The sequence below is a fragment of the Aythya ferina genome, assembly GCF_964211825.1.
Source record: "Aythya ferina genome assembly, chromosome: 1".
NCBI classification, from domain to species: Eukaryota; Metazoa; Chordata; class Aves; order Anseriformes; family Anatidae; genus Aythya; species Aythya ferina.
The window spans coordinates 69002611-69015754 of record NC_140296.1 but is presented as its reverse complement, the minus strand read 5'-3'; the positions used below and the strand labels follow the sequence as shown (position 1 = coordinate 69015754).

The following is a 13144-nucleotide window of genomic DNA, read 5'->3' as shown; positions in this document are numbered from 1 at the left end:
ATTGTTCCACAAATGAGTAGGCACAGGAAGGAGCAGGGGTTCAAATATTTCCAGCATTGGATGACTTCAGGTCCTTCAAGTTTCCATCATGTTACCTCACAGCTTTCCAAAGGAGCAAAATTAGGATGTGCATGGGAGGTCTGCTTGACCTGATATACTCTTTAAGTATTTAATGTCAACTTCATGTAGCACGTTAGATAGTGAGTGAAGAAAGCCGTTGTGGTTGAAGGGTCTTTCTGATCTCAAGAATTAACTCCAGAAGTCACCACCAAAGCTACCTGTTCTGCTAAAGGTTGTCATGTTTCCACCACCAGACCCATCCAGCTCTGGTTAAGGTGAAACAGAGCAGTTGCAATTTCAACCACTGCCTCAGGAGCCAACTGAATGCTGTTATAAGTTTTATACTGGGGGAAAGTGGTTTTACAGTGCAGAAAACAGAGCTCCTCCAACAAAAAAAGTGGTTACTTAATTATACCACTCCAATATACCTAATACATCTTTAATAAACAAAGTATGTGCATGTAATTTACATCATTTGGAATATGAACTACCTGTACGGTGCAAAAATATTGCTCTTAATTGCTTAATTAAAATACAGCTCAGCTCGTATATATGTGGTTTGTCTGGTTGCCAATGCCTAGGCATACTCACTTCCTGCAAATTCAGACAAATAGGCACAGAAGATGGAAGCAGATTTGCCTAAGTCTTTCACAGATCAAAACCACCATATAACCAGTTTTTCATCAGCTGATATATGTACATAAATATACTGGCATCTCTCCATTGCTAAGTGAAATCTCTAAGAGCTTTCTTTTGAATCCGGTGAGCTCCACGGTGAGTCACTGACCCACCTCTGTCAATAACCACATCATTTAAACCAAGGATAATAATAATTCATCACCTACCAGTATAAAGCAGAAGAAACATCTTTAAGCCATGACAAAACTCATCATTATGTTTACCCATTACTGATGGATTTTGTTAACCAACACAGGCAGGCTGAAACACAGAGGTTCAGTGAGTTACCAGGGCTCACCTGGAGCAATAGTTTCTAACCAGTAACATGGGCTTCAGAGTCAAGGAATGAGGATATTGCACCTGAAACACAGCCTAGTGACTAATCTAGCAAATCCAGAAGTCCAGTGAAGGCTTCACAGTGACTCACTGGCCTCAGGACCTATGAAAACTGGGAGTCACTGCTAAGTTGGAGTGTAAGGACCAGTAGGTCTATGTGTCAGAAAACCTTAAGTCTAAAGGGGTTTCTTTCTCTATCTAGTCACCAAATGACAAACCGATTAACAAACAGGCACCATGACTGCTTTTTGCTGGGAAGATATATTAAAAATATTTCACCAAGTTCCTAGAAGTCTGTCGTGGTTCCACTCGAGTGGGCAGCTGAGCTCCACCACAGCCGCTCTCTCACTCCCCCTCCTCAAAGAGGAATGGGGAGAAAATATGTGAAAAGGGCTCAAGGGTTGAGATAAGGACGAGAAAATCACGCAATAATTATTGTAACAGGCAAAACAGACTCGGCATAAGGAGATAGTAAGATTTATTGCCTATTACTAACAAGCGAGAGAAGTGAGAAAACAAAGGAAAAAGCAAACCAAAAGCACCTTCCCCCCCAGCCACCCTCTTCCACCTCCTCCCCCCGAGCGGCGCAGGGGAACGGGGGAATGGGGGTTATGGTCAGTCTACAGCACTTCTTCTCTGCCGCTCCTTCTCGGTCACTCTCGTCCCCTGTGCTGTGGGGTCCCACCCACGGGATGCAGTCCTTGATGAACTGATCCGGCGTGGGCTTCCCACAGGCAGCAGCTCTTTCAGAACTGCTCCAGATATGGGTCCGTACCACGGGGTCCATCCCTCAGGAGAAAACTGCTCCAACCTGGCTCCCCTACAGGCAGCAGCTCCTGCCAGGTCACCTGCTCCTGCGTGGGCTCCTCTCCACGGGCTACAGGTCTGGCCCGGAATCTGCTCCGGCAGGGGTCTTCCACAGGCGGCAGCCTCCGTCGGTGCAGGGCCACCTGCTCCACCGTGGTCTCCTCCACGGGCTGCAGCATGGAACCCTGCTCCCCCGTGGTACTCCATGGGCTGCAGGGGGACATCCTGCTTCACCATGGTCCTCACCACAGGCCTCAGGGAACTTCTGCTCCGGCGCCTGGAGCACCTCTCCCCCTCCCTCTACGCTGACCTTGGCACCTGCAAGGCTGTTCTCTCACTCCCGGCTGCTGTCTGGCGCAGCGTTTTTTCCCTGTCTTAAATATGCTCTCACAGAGGCGCAAAACAACATCGCTTATTGGCTCAGATCTGGAAAATAATGGGGCCCTTCCCAAACATGGGGCAGCTTCTAGATCTTTCTCACAGAAACCACCCCTATGGCTCCCTGCTACCAAAACCTTGCCACGTAAACCCACTACAAAGTCTAAAACTCTAAAGAGACCTTTGGGTTGCCATGCCAGATTTTCAAGCTATCCATCAGCTAGGGCCAGTCATAGCCCAAAGTTTGTAGAAACAGGAATTTCAGAAATTAGGAAGTGAAGAGTTCCCTTAGACACCCATAAGGAAATATCAACACAGGACACCCTGCCTTATCCCGAAAAGGATCCTTATCCCAAAAGTATTTGAAACCCTATCTCTGTTCAGTATTCTCAGCCAAAATATTTCTGAAAAAAATAGGCATATAATCCAGGTCAGCCTTTTGCCATGAAAAAAATATGTGGAGAAAAAAGACGTTTGTCAGTCCTGTTTAGCAAATAGACAAGTTGCCTTTCTTCCAATCTATTTAGTTTTGTATCTCTCTTACTGTTATGCATGCTGCCTAACACAAAGAAAGAAAACTGTGGTGAAAGAAAGGCTAAAAATTGTTTTGCACAGGCCTTAGGTTATAACTGCAAGCCCAAGGCACAGGCAGGCTCACCTCCTTTTACTCTTCTCCCACTCTACCTTCTTCCCTCTCACCCAGGAGTGAGACTGAAGTACAAGTTATCCCACAAGGAGTTGGCTCTCAAAAAAAAAAAAAAAAAAAAAAAAAAAAAAAAAAAAAAGGTAAGCATGAGGATTTCCAATGATGCAAATGAAGCAGAATGTGGATTTTAAAATAGGTACCCTAGAAAAATGCCCCTGACTCTGAGGCACAAGAGAGCACTGGGGTGTTCATGCCCCTTCCTGGCTCTTCTCTGCTTGAGAACTCAGGGTCTCTATTGTGGGAAGGCCAAGAGGCTACAGTGGGTTGGTTTGCAGGGATGTTTATTCTGAGAATCCCCTGGGGCTTGGGGATGAGTGGGAGCCAGATTAGCTCAGCAGGCTCACCATGAAGGTGATTTTGCCTCTACATAACCACAAAGCAGCTCCCGGCAATGACAGATTGTTAGGGGCAGGTATGTTTAAACTTGGACCCGTTCTGCTGGGTTGCTTGGGCAGGGAGGGCAAAGCTGGTGCAAATGTGAGCTGGACCAGAGTTGCTGGTCCACTGCATTAACCTGGAGCTGAACCCAAGGTCTGCTCCAAAAATGCTTGGCTTCTCTCCGTACTGATGCAGGTTTATGGCTTCCGGAGTTATGTCTGTAAACCTACATGGGGTAGGAAGAAGTTGAGGAAGAGCTGTGCAGCACTGCTGGCATTTTGACAAGCGTGTGTGCAGGGGACAGGCTTTGCCAGGCAAGTGCAAGAGGAGAGCTGTTTTAATCCTGTTACTGCTCAACTGTGGGGCTGCTGAGCATTTTCTACAGCATTATCTGACTAGAGGCCAGGATCCACCAAGATGAATGTAGCTGGCTTGTTGGCTTTTCTGAACCACAGCTAAATGAAATAAATTGGGAAGAGCTGGCTAGGTGCCCAAGTCATGCCTTAAAGACTGTTGTCGCTGGGGGAAGAGTAGCATGCATCAGTATGAGAGGCTGCAGGCTTTTGCTGCCAAGGATTTTGTAATATCGTGCCTGATTTACAGGGGTCGGGCTTGGTAGGTGTCTGACTCTGCAGCTCCATCTCTTGGCAAGCACCAGATAACAGACTGAGAGGGCTCTTCGCAGTCCGTGTTACAAATACTTCGCAGTACAAAATATTCCTTATTCCCTTAGCAATAACTCTCCCCTAAAATAGAACAGGGAATTCTCTCATGTACTTTCTTCAGTGTTTGTTATGTTATCAACTGTTGCCCTGGAAACAGAGTCCTGAAGTCAGAAACTGGCAATTTGTAGAGAAGAAACTGGGTTTTGTAGGTTTTTTTTTGTATTTTTTTTTTTTTCCAAATGCTTTAAAAATCCATAATTACATTTTTTGATCCATTACTATTTTCTGGTGATGTGAGTTGCCTTAGCAATTCCTGGATAACCATTTTTACTTAAAAATAAAATAAAATATTTGGGATGTTATTCTTTTCTCTTCAGCTAGTTTGCTTCTGTGGCAGCTGATGTAATCATGACATACACAACCAAGTTGTTCTCCTTTTGCCTTGTTTGTAGGTCAGTATCTCTAATGAAAAATGCAAAGCCCAGAAATTATCCATCAATTACTATTATTTGCTGCACCATGGCCTTCTGCAGCCTGTATGATTGATGAGCTGGTTGGTGTCTCTTTCAGAGTGAACCGCAGCAATTTATCCTAGTTGATGTGCCATAAGTACAGTCTAGTCAAGCCAAATATTTTCAGACCCAATAATAAATCATAGTAATGCCTTGATCTGACCCGGATTTAAAGTATTTAAAAGATGGACAACAGTAATGTAAGAAGCACAGGTGTACTCTGGCTCTGGGAATGGAGAGGGATAAAATGCAGATACAAAACAATCTTGGAGAGTCAAGTGACAAAAGGTTTTGGCTGAGAGAGTTGGAAAACTAACAAGGAAACAGGAGAGCAGAAATGGTAGAAGGCAAAAACATTTAGATAAACCAAGAGGGGAGCTTGTATGGAATACCAAGCAAGATGCCACCACAGATGAATGCAGCATTTTCAAACAGAAGATGGTGCCTTCTGGTAGGAATAATATGAACTACATCTTCTGGCTTCTAAACGCAACTGTAAAGAGTCAGAAAAACAGTTGTGTGTCACTGTAAGCATTTTGAAGAAGATGTCTTTCAGTGGTAAAAACAGGAATAGTTAGTAAGGAAGAAGAATGGAACAGAGAAGTGATGCTGAAAGTATTTCCTATTATCCCAACTTAGTGCATTGTAGCCAGTTCTAGACACCCTGAAAAGGACAAAGCAGAAATAAAATGAGTTCAGAAATTACAATGAAAATAATTAGAGGCATGGAAAACTTCTGGATGAATAATATAATTGTGCCTGTTCACTTCAGAGAAGGGAACAGATGATGGTGTTCAAAATAATGAATGGCACCAAAGAAAGTGAGCCCTGTTCATCGTTTCCCATCCTACCCGAGCAGGAGGGCATTTGCTGAAAAGGAAAGGCAGAGGGGTGAAAAGCAGGCCTTTCCCACAGCCTATGATTGTCTGGCGGAGCTCCTTCCCACCGTAGGCAACTGAGGCCAGGAATTTCACAAATTAAAAGGGAATGGAAGTGTGCATGGAAAACAAAACAAAACATGACATAGCAACAACAACATCAAAATGTTAAGTTCTAAAAATAAATTTTTAATTTGATTTTAATGGAAATAATTTCTCAGATGGCTGGTGTCCAAGTAACAACTGGAGAGTGTCTTTGCTCCTACAGACTACCAGCAACACCCCCTGCTTCCCTAACCGCTTTCACATTCACCCCTGTAGTCACACATTGCAACTCATACTCACTTATTTTACTGTTTTTATTGATGGTTTTCCATTGCCATTGCTGTAATTGAAACACACCAGAAGAACAGATATATTATTTCTTTTTCATTAGCAGATTAGCTAAAACTGAATCTTTCATGGCTCTTTTTTAATTATTATTAAATATATGAAATAGAAAAATATTACCAGATTTGGCAAATGTGGTGTATCCCATTTCTTTCATCATTCTTTGTGTTATAATTTTCACAAAGACCCACAGTATTGCTTGTGGGCACTGTATGAACACACAGTGATGCTTTGCTACCTTTTGAGATGTAAGGAATGACACCAAGCAGGAGTTCTCCTCTACCCCCTCGCTATTGAGGAACCCAAGGCAGGAAAAATGCCTAGCTGAGGAACAAAGGTTTGTGGCTTAAAAGATATGGTATAAATCACACACAACTTCTCAGTATTTCATAAATGTTCCATCTTCTTCCATGTTTCAGTATCTTGTTGAGATGCTCTCTCTTTCCCAGTAGCACAGTTCTGAGTCCTGCTATGACTTGAATTTAAAGTACAACAGATACTCTTTTATGTGAATGGATGGCAGTTCCTATCCAATTGCTTTTCTCCTAACAGAATGAGTTCTGACCCATGGTTCTTATTTTTGTGCTGTTTTAACTCTGCGTCTCTCACCACATCCTCTAGTGCAGCATCATCCTCTGCTAGCACAGTTAATCACACACTCCCTCTGCTTGAAGAGTTAAGCACGACACATGCTTTTACACAGCTAATTTTTCTTGGGTAGGGCTTTCCAAAGCTCCAGGGGAAAAGACTAACTCTATCTATGCATTATCTGTGTCTCTTTGCTTGGTAACTTGAAATTTCATTGCATTAGAAAAACACATTCTGAGGTAGTTTTCCTTTCCCCTAGAGACCTGTAAATCATCATCTGCTACAAGCTCTTTCAGTCTTTTTTCTATACAGGACAGGCCACTGCTTTGAGGACCATGCACCCTCTCTGAATCTCTTCCCATTTCTGCATAAGAAATCCTCCTCCGTGCACATCTAGGTAAAGAGGGGAGCAGGGCAGACCAGCAGGGGAAAATAGCCAAGCATGAGGTACGTACACATCTCTGCCCTTCAGTCCCTCAGCACCTACTGATGCATACAGCTGAGAGTAACACCAACCTGACCCACTGCTTGACTATTATTTTTTGCATAGAGGGCTTGTTCTGCTACACAAAGAATTGTCAGAAAGCTTGTGAGGTTTTGCAGTAAGCAATATAAGCTTCAAGACGGAGATCAGAACAGCTGACATTTAAATACATATACAAATACATGTTTCTGCACTGGTCAGTCAGTATTAACCAAGGGAAAAACTTCTGCACAGATCTCTCACAGTTCTGTGCAAGCTTACAACTTCTTAAGCTGATCAGAGGCAGGTATAGGGATTTCAGTGAAAAAAAAAGTGAAGTCAGTATCTTTATGCAGCTCACAGCTATGCAACTTTTTGAACAGAAGATAAAAGTCAGTGAAAGAGAGAGGACAAGCTCGTCTGTGTGATCATCTCTAGCTCCAGCTTCTCTGCTGATGCTGGTGGGCTACAGAAGAAATTTAAAGCAATAAAATGAAGCAAGACAAGTCTGATTGCTTCAGCCCCTCCAGTGGCATAAGCGGGAATCACACAGCAGCCTGCGTTATCACTTGGTTGTTCATCCCCAACACTAGCTGATGTACTTCCCTCTTTTTCTGAAGTTCAGCTGAGGTTGGCAGCTGGAGTCAAACACTTCATCCGAAGGAGCCCCAAATGATGTTTGAGCATGCATGAAAGCTGAAAAAAAAAAAAAAAAAAAAAAAAAAAAAAAAAAAAAAAGAGCAGCTGCATCATTTCTCATCCTTAGGCTTGCCCTGTGGGAACCCCACCCAACGGCTGGTACTTGCACTCGGATATACAGCTAACATGGGTGGAAAAATATCTTTCTTTCCTGCCTGTGCCTTTGCAAGTAACAACTCCTCCAGCTGGGCAGGTGTGTATATTTATCTGTGTAAATACATGCCACTCACAGGCTAGGGGACGGTGTAACTTCAGGACGAAGGCTTCAGTGCAACTCTCTTATGTGAAGGAGACGAATTTGCTTTGCCAGCCCCAATTGACTTCACTCTTCTGAAATACAAAAAATAAAATAAAATAATTGACCTGCTAAGCCAGAATGTAAATCTATATAGTGGTTTGGATAAACTAAAAAGTACTTTTGAAAACCAGAATGAAAATATGAAAAGGAAAAACTATAACGCACCAATTAAAGCAGAACTTAAGTCACCCAAAATTCTTTTTATTTATTTATACTTTTATTTCAAGGATAGCCTTTCAAAAATATTGAAATTTAACATCAGCACCTCAGACCAGCAGCAGGAATGACAACAACAATAATAAAACACAGTATTTCAAATAGAGGACTGAAAAGCTAGGTCTTTTTAGTTTTATTCACTGTCTTAATAGCTCATATCCATTAAAATGCACAAAAATTTCCACAAGATCATAACTTCACTGCATGTTTGAAAATCAGCAACCAATAGATCCTGTGACATCATTTTAGGCTCATGAAATAAAAATAAAACTGGCAGGAGTTACAAATAAGCTTGTATTTTGTCAGTGTTAGCTGCCATCAGTTCCACTTCTGAATGAAAATTTGCACACACGTGCACACAGATATACATCCTCACATATTTTTCATGACTTCCTTCCTCCCTCCCTCCCTTCACACACACCGCTCAAAAAATGTGTTTGTTTCTTTTTTATTGTTTTAATAATGCAGCTTATTGGCAAATCACACACTGAGTTGGTTCACTTATCAGTAAGATTTATTAAAACCAGTGGAAGAAAAAGTGCTTTAAAGTGGTATCTTGTAAAAGAGCCATGCACAGCCAGTTCACAGACCCTAAAACAGGCTTTTGGTATCCCAAGGTTATGAACATACTATGACAATAAAGAATTCAGCTCTGGAAAAGAAACCCACAACCAAAGGCCCACATCCCTTTAGCACGGATTGTTCGTATGGAGGAGGATAGAAGAGGCTGTAAGAGCTTGGGGAGGATCCTAAGCTGAGAGTAAGCTGATGAAAGCTCTGGTCAGCCACAGGAGTGATTTACCCTCACTGGAAAATTTTTCCTAAAAGCTTATATGCTTTCTGGGACCTTTGCTTACTGCAACAACCATTACTGCTGCAGCATTGGAGGCACCTGCTGTCCTTGCCCCCTGCTTCTCTCCACTTAGGTTTGGACACAGATCCTTTTATTCGTGATTATTTTACTTTGGAAAACAGAGTGCAAGGGGGCTTAAATCCCCTCTGGGGAGCCTCACAGCCCCAAAGAAATACAAATAATAGCAAAATACACCATATGAAGCTGCGGAAAAGGCCTCCACCATTTCTACGTGTGCTTTCTGGGGGTCTGAAGCACCATGGGCTGAAATGTGCCTGCTCACTTGGTGGGAGAGCCCACCCCAGAGCCAGGACCCAGCTGGTAACCATCAGCAAATGAGGCAAACAGAAATGACAGGGTCACCGAGAAGAGTGCAGGGCCACCAGGCCCCCCCACATCGCCTGTCACGCTGCCGAGAAGCCCAGCAGATGCCACCAGCAGGAAGCCTGCCCAGAGGTGTTAAGCAATTCCCTCCTGATATGGGTTGCTAAACCACACCAGTGATTTTTGCTGTCCTTGAAACTCCTCAAAATACAGAGTAAAAGCTCTTTTTTTGTCGTTGCTTGTTTTGTTTAACCATTGTTAAAGCTCAGACTGCCCCGGATGTTTTATACTTTCAGTTCATTTGCTGGGGTGGAGAATACCTTTGGGCAAGGTCTTTGTTTCTGTTAGCTTAACTCGGCTGTGCTATCCACACAGATGAACAGGTTCCAAAATAAGGTACAGAGAAGTAGAGCAGCAAGTTCAGACTCCAGTTTCTTTGCCATATAGACAGTGTCTTTCCTTCTCACAGCACAGCCTGTGTGGCTTCTGTGTACTGCCTTCAGTTTATGCACCGCTTCCCCATTTCTTCAGGCCTCCTTGGACAACCTTGAAATTAGCCTGCCCTGACCACCCCTGCCTGCACACGTTGCTTAAAATAATCTCATCGACACGACTTCACCCCGCGGTGGCCAGAAGCTGCTCTTGCTCCCTCGGAGGGGTAGGATTAGGAACGGCAGGTCGAAACAGGGGACGTACAGGTGGGGAGGCTGACGAGAAAAAAAGCGTGGAGGGAGAGCAGAAAGGAAAAAGTGGGGCTGACTGATTAGTGAGAGCATAAAAGAGCAAAGCAGAGACTGGTATGCAGCTTGGCAGTAGGGAGAGTGCTGTATAAATAAAACATTGTATGGGAACCACAGAAGCCTGGAGAAAACTGGGAACGCAGAGAAAGGCGAGCGCAGGAGGAGACAAAGCAGCATGCAAAGAAAAAGCAAAAAGAGAAAGCAAAAACATCCGTGCTCGGTTGCTTACAGGCGGTGAGACTCTCCTTGCTTTCTCCTCTGTCAAGAAATGCCATGAAAGTTTCCAACAAAGCGTCCCAGCTCTCCTGACACCGCACCCACCCCATACGAGGCAGCTGCTCTCCCTTGTGTCCTTCACCAGCTCTGGTCTTGTGGGAAATCCTGGTTGTTGTCCGGGCTGATGGCATGCCCGCGGGTACCGGCAGCATGACAAATGCATGTTTTTTGCTTTTTAGAAACTCCTGGTGTAAATGCCATTTGCCACAGCACATAGCAGCATGTAACTCCTCTAAGTGTGCATTATGAGACACAGCCCACAAGGACTCTGCACTGCTGGTGGAGGAGAAGGCTAGAAAATCTGCCCCCTACTACAGTGTACCACAAATAAACACGGTTTACTTCTTTTAAGATAAAATATTTAAAATGAAATATTTGGAGCCCATAGGGAAAAGAAAGAAAAAAAAAAATTGTTCCTCTGATAGTTCATGCAAGTTCATGCAGGTTGAAGGGAAGCATTTTAATTTGATTTTGCTGGAGGAAAAATAGGAATTCCACTCCCAGAGCGACACAGCCTCACTTCACGGAGGGGTTTCCAGGTGAATCAAAAACCATCAGTGGGTTTTTCTTTTCTTTTGTTTCTGTTTTTGTTGAAATGGGATTTTCTCCTCAATGAGTAAACTTCATTTTTTTACCTGAAACTTTCTACTGTTGATCTGTAAAACATGGTAATGCTACCTATTAATCTCTTTGAGATGTTATGAAAATAAAACATTGTGAAGCACTCAGTTGCCATAGGAATTAGTATCATGGGAAAAGGCCTACAAGAAAACAGAGGATGTTGTCTTCAGAAAAGGGTTTAAATCCTGCATGAACCTTAAGACCCACAAGAACTGATGAGGAGAAAAAAACATACAGAGGCCCTGCCCATCCTGGACTGCGTAGTGAGGCAGAAATCCTGCAGGAATTAAAACACTAGCTGCTGGTAAAACTAAAGGCTCCACGGCTCACACAGCCACCTTCTTTTCTACATTTCCGGGGAGTTTTTTAGGTGACTTGGCAACCAGGAGAATGTTTTTATTAGTTAATGGGGTTTGTGTCAAACTCAATTTGATGTGCCCTGTTATGTGTAATTTAGTCTCTCGCCTGGATACCTGAGGAAATCATGTCTCTGTATGTTCTTTTTCCAATAGAACGGTCCTCATAACTAGGTCTAAAACATATACCATATATATTTAAAAGTACTTTGGATGATAACCTTAAATTTCTGCTCTAACCTTTGTCCACCTTCTTTTTTTTTTTTTTTTATATATGTTCTTTTAATCAGCCTTTTGTTTCACTGTATCGCCAATAAAAAAAGAAAAGCTTCATAATCAGAAGACATGATGGGGCTTGTTAGGTTTTGAAATAGCAGTGTGCTTGGATGCTTAAGAGCATTTGGCTTTGTGCTTCGCATCTCGCCAACAAGCACACCTAGGTGAGCTGCTATTGGGCAGAGGCATAATCCCTGTCATGTTTAATCACTACATTAAAAGATTTAAAGACTAATGTTAAAGGCCATTCAATTTGGGCCCCGTAGACTTAAATGACTGAGCTGGAAAAGCCACTTGGTTTAGCCAGTCAAAACCTGTCGTAAAGCTTTGAGAACAAAAGGCCATGGGAGTTGAGAAAGGACCTTCTTCCTCACAACCTCCCATGGCTCAGACATCTATCCCAACTTCCAGCAAGCCTCACCTATGTTGTCCTATTTGCATCATTTACTTAAGCAGCTGCCATGAGGGGTTAGCTCTGGCCCACTTCTCTTCTGCTTGGTGCCAACCATCCCTGCTGGGTGCCCTAGTGCACAGGACAGGAGGGGCTGGTTCACTTTCCCTGAAGAATTTGCCACTGAATGTAACCTCTCCGTCTTAAATCCCACTTTGTTTTGGGATCTGACTTCTAGCAGTAGCTGCCAGGGTTGTTCCTGCCTTTCCAGTTGTCTGAGGAGTTAGAAGCCTGTCTTGGAGCTGTAGACTTTGTTGCAGTGTGAATGCCATGTGCTTAACTTTGCTAGGTGTGAATGCCACGTGCTTAACCTAGATCTGAGAGAGCAGAGAAATAAAAGAGGTGCAATGTGTCTGCTCTGTTTTGTTCCCTGGAGCCATGTAAATCCTGTGTTGCATAAACTCCATTGGCTTCAGTGTTCCGTTTCCAGGTCCAACAACTGACTTTGATTTGCCAAAACACTTCTGATTCATCCTCTACATCTGAAAAAACACCTCCTTTTAATCTTCAGTCAGCAATTAATCAGCTGGAGGGCTCTGATGCTACACACAAACCACGAGGCAAATGCAATGCCTTCTGCAGCTATGTCCTAAAGACTCAGTCCCTCAATATCCAGATAAAGGGACTGGTAAAGGCCACCACGGATTCTTCCCTGACTTTCTTACAGATTTTCTTCCAGTGGAAAACAGGGTAGGTAGTGAGGGAGGAGTGACATATCAGGTCTCCTTCTGATGTGCCATCAGGATTCAGGTCCTGCTGCTCAGAGGCATCCTCATGGTTCCCCAGTTAGATGCCTGATACCTCACAGAATACACCATCCCTTCCCCTGGCAAAGACCAATTTTAATTAACTTCTGAGGATGCTTTGAGCATAATTAGCTATTTAATCAGACCATTTCCAGGGTCCTAGTTGGAGGGCCAGAGATCTTGAGGGGTATTTTAGATCTTTGCTGACTACTTGCTTGCATGTTGTTGTGCTGGTTAACTTTACTGTTCGGTTTATATCTGTGGTAAGTGTAAATGTATCTGGAGGTGGTACGGAGATGCACTAAATTAAATAACAAAGTAATAAAACTAATCAGCATATTGATTTTAACCATATTCCTACAATATAAATGGAAGCTGAAATTCTAACTGCACTTGAGATGCCTCCCATTAAGTGGGAGGCACTATCTTTATAATTGCTTTATTTACAG

At 43.3% G+C, this 13144-nt stretch overlaps 1 long non-coding RNA gene across 1 annotated transcript; it reads right to left on the bottom strand.

Moving 5' to 3' along the window:
- Positions 1-5996: 5996 nt before the first annotated feature.
- LOC311430288 lies at positions 5997-10347 on the bottom strand. Its single transcript, XR_014688668.1, has 3 exons — positions 10199-10347; positions 7769-7868; positions 5997-7535 (listed from the first exon to the last, which is right to left on the bottom strand). It is a non-coding gene; the product is annotated as an uncharacterized lncRNA (long non-coding RNA).
- Positions 10348-13144: the final 2797 nt, after the last annotated feature.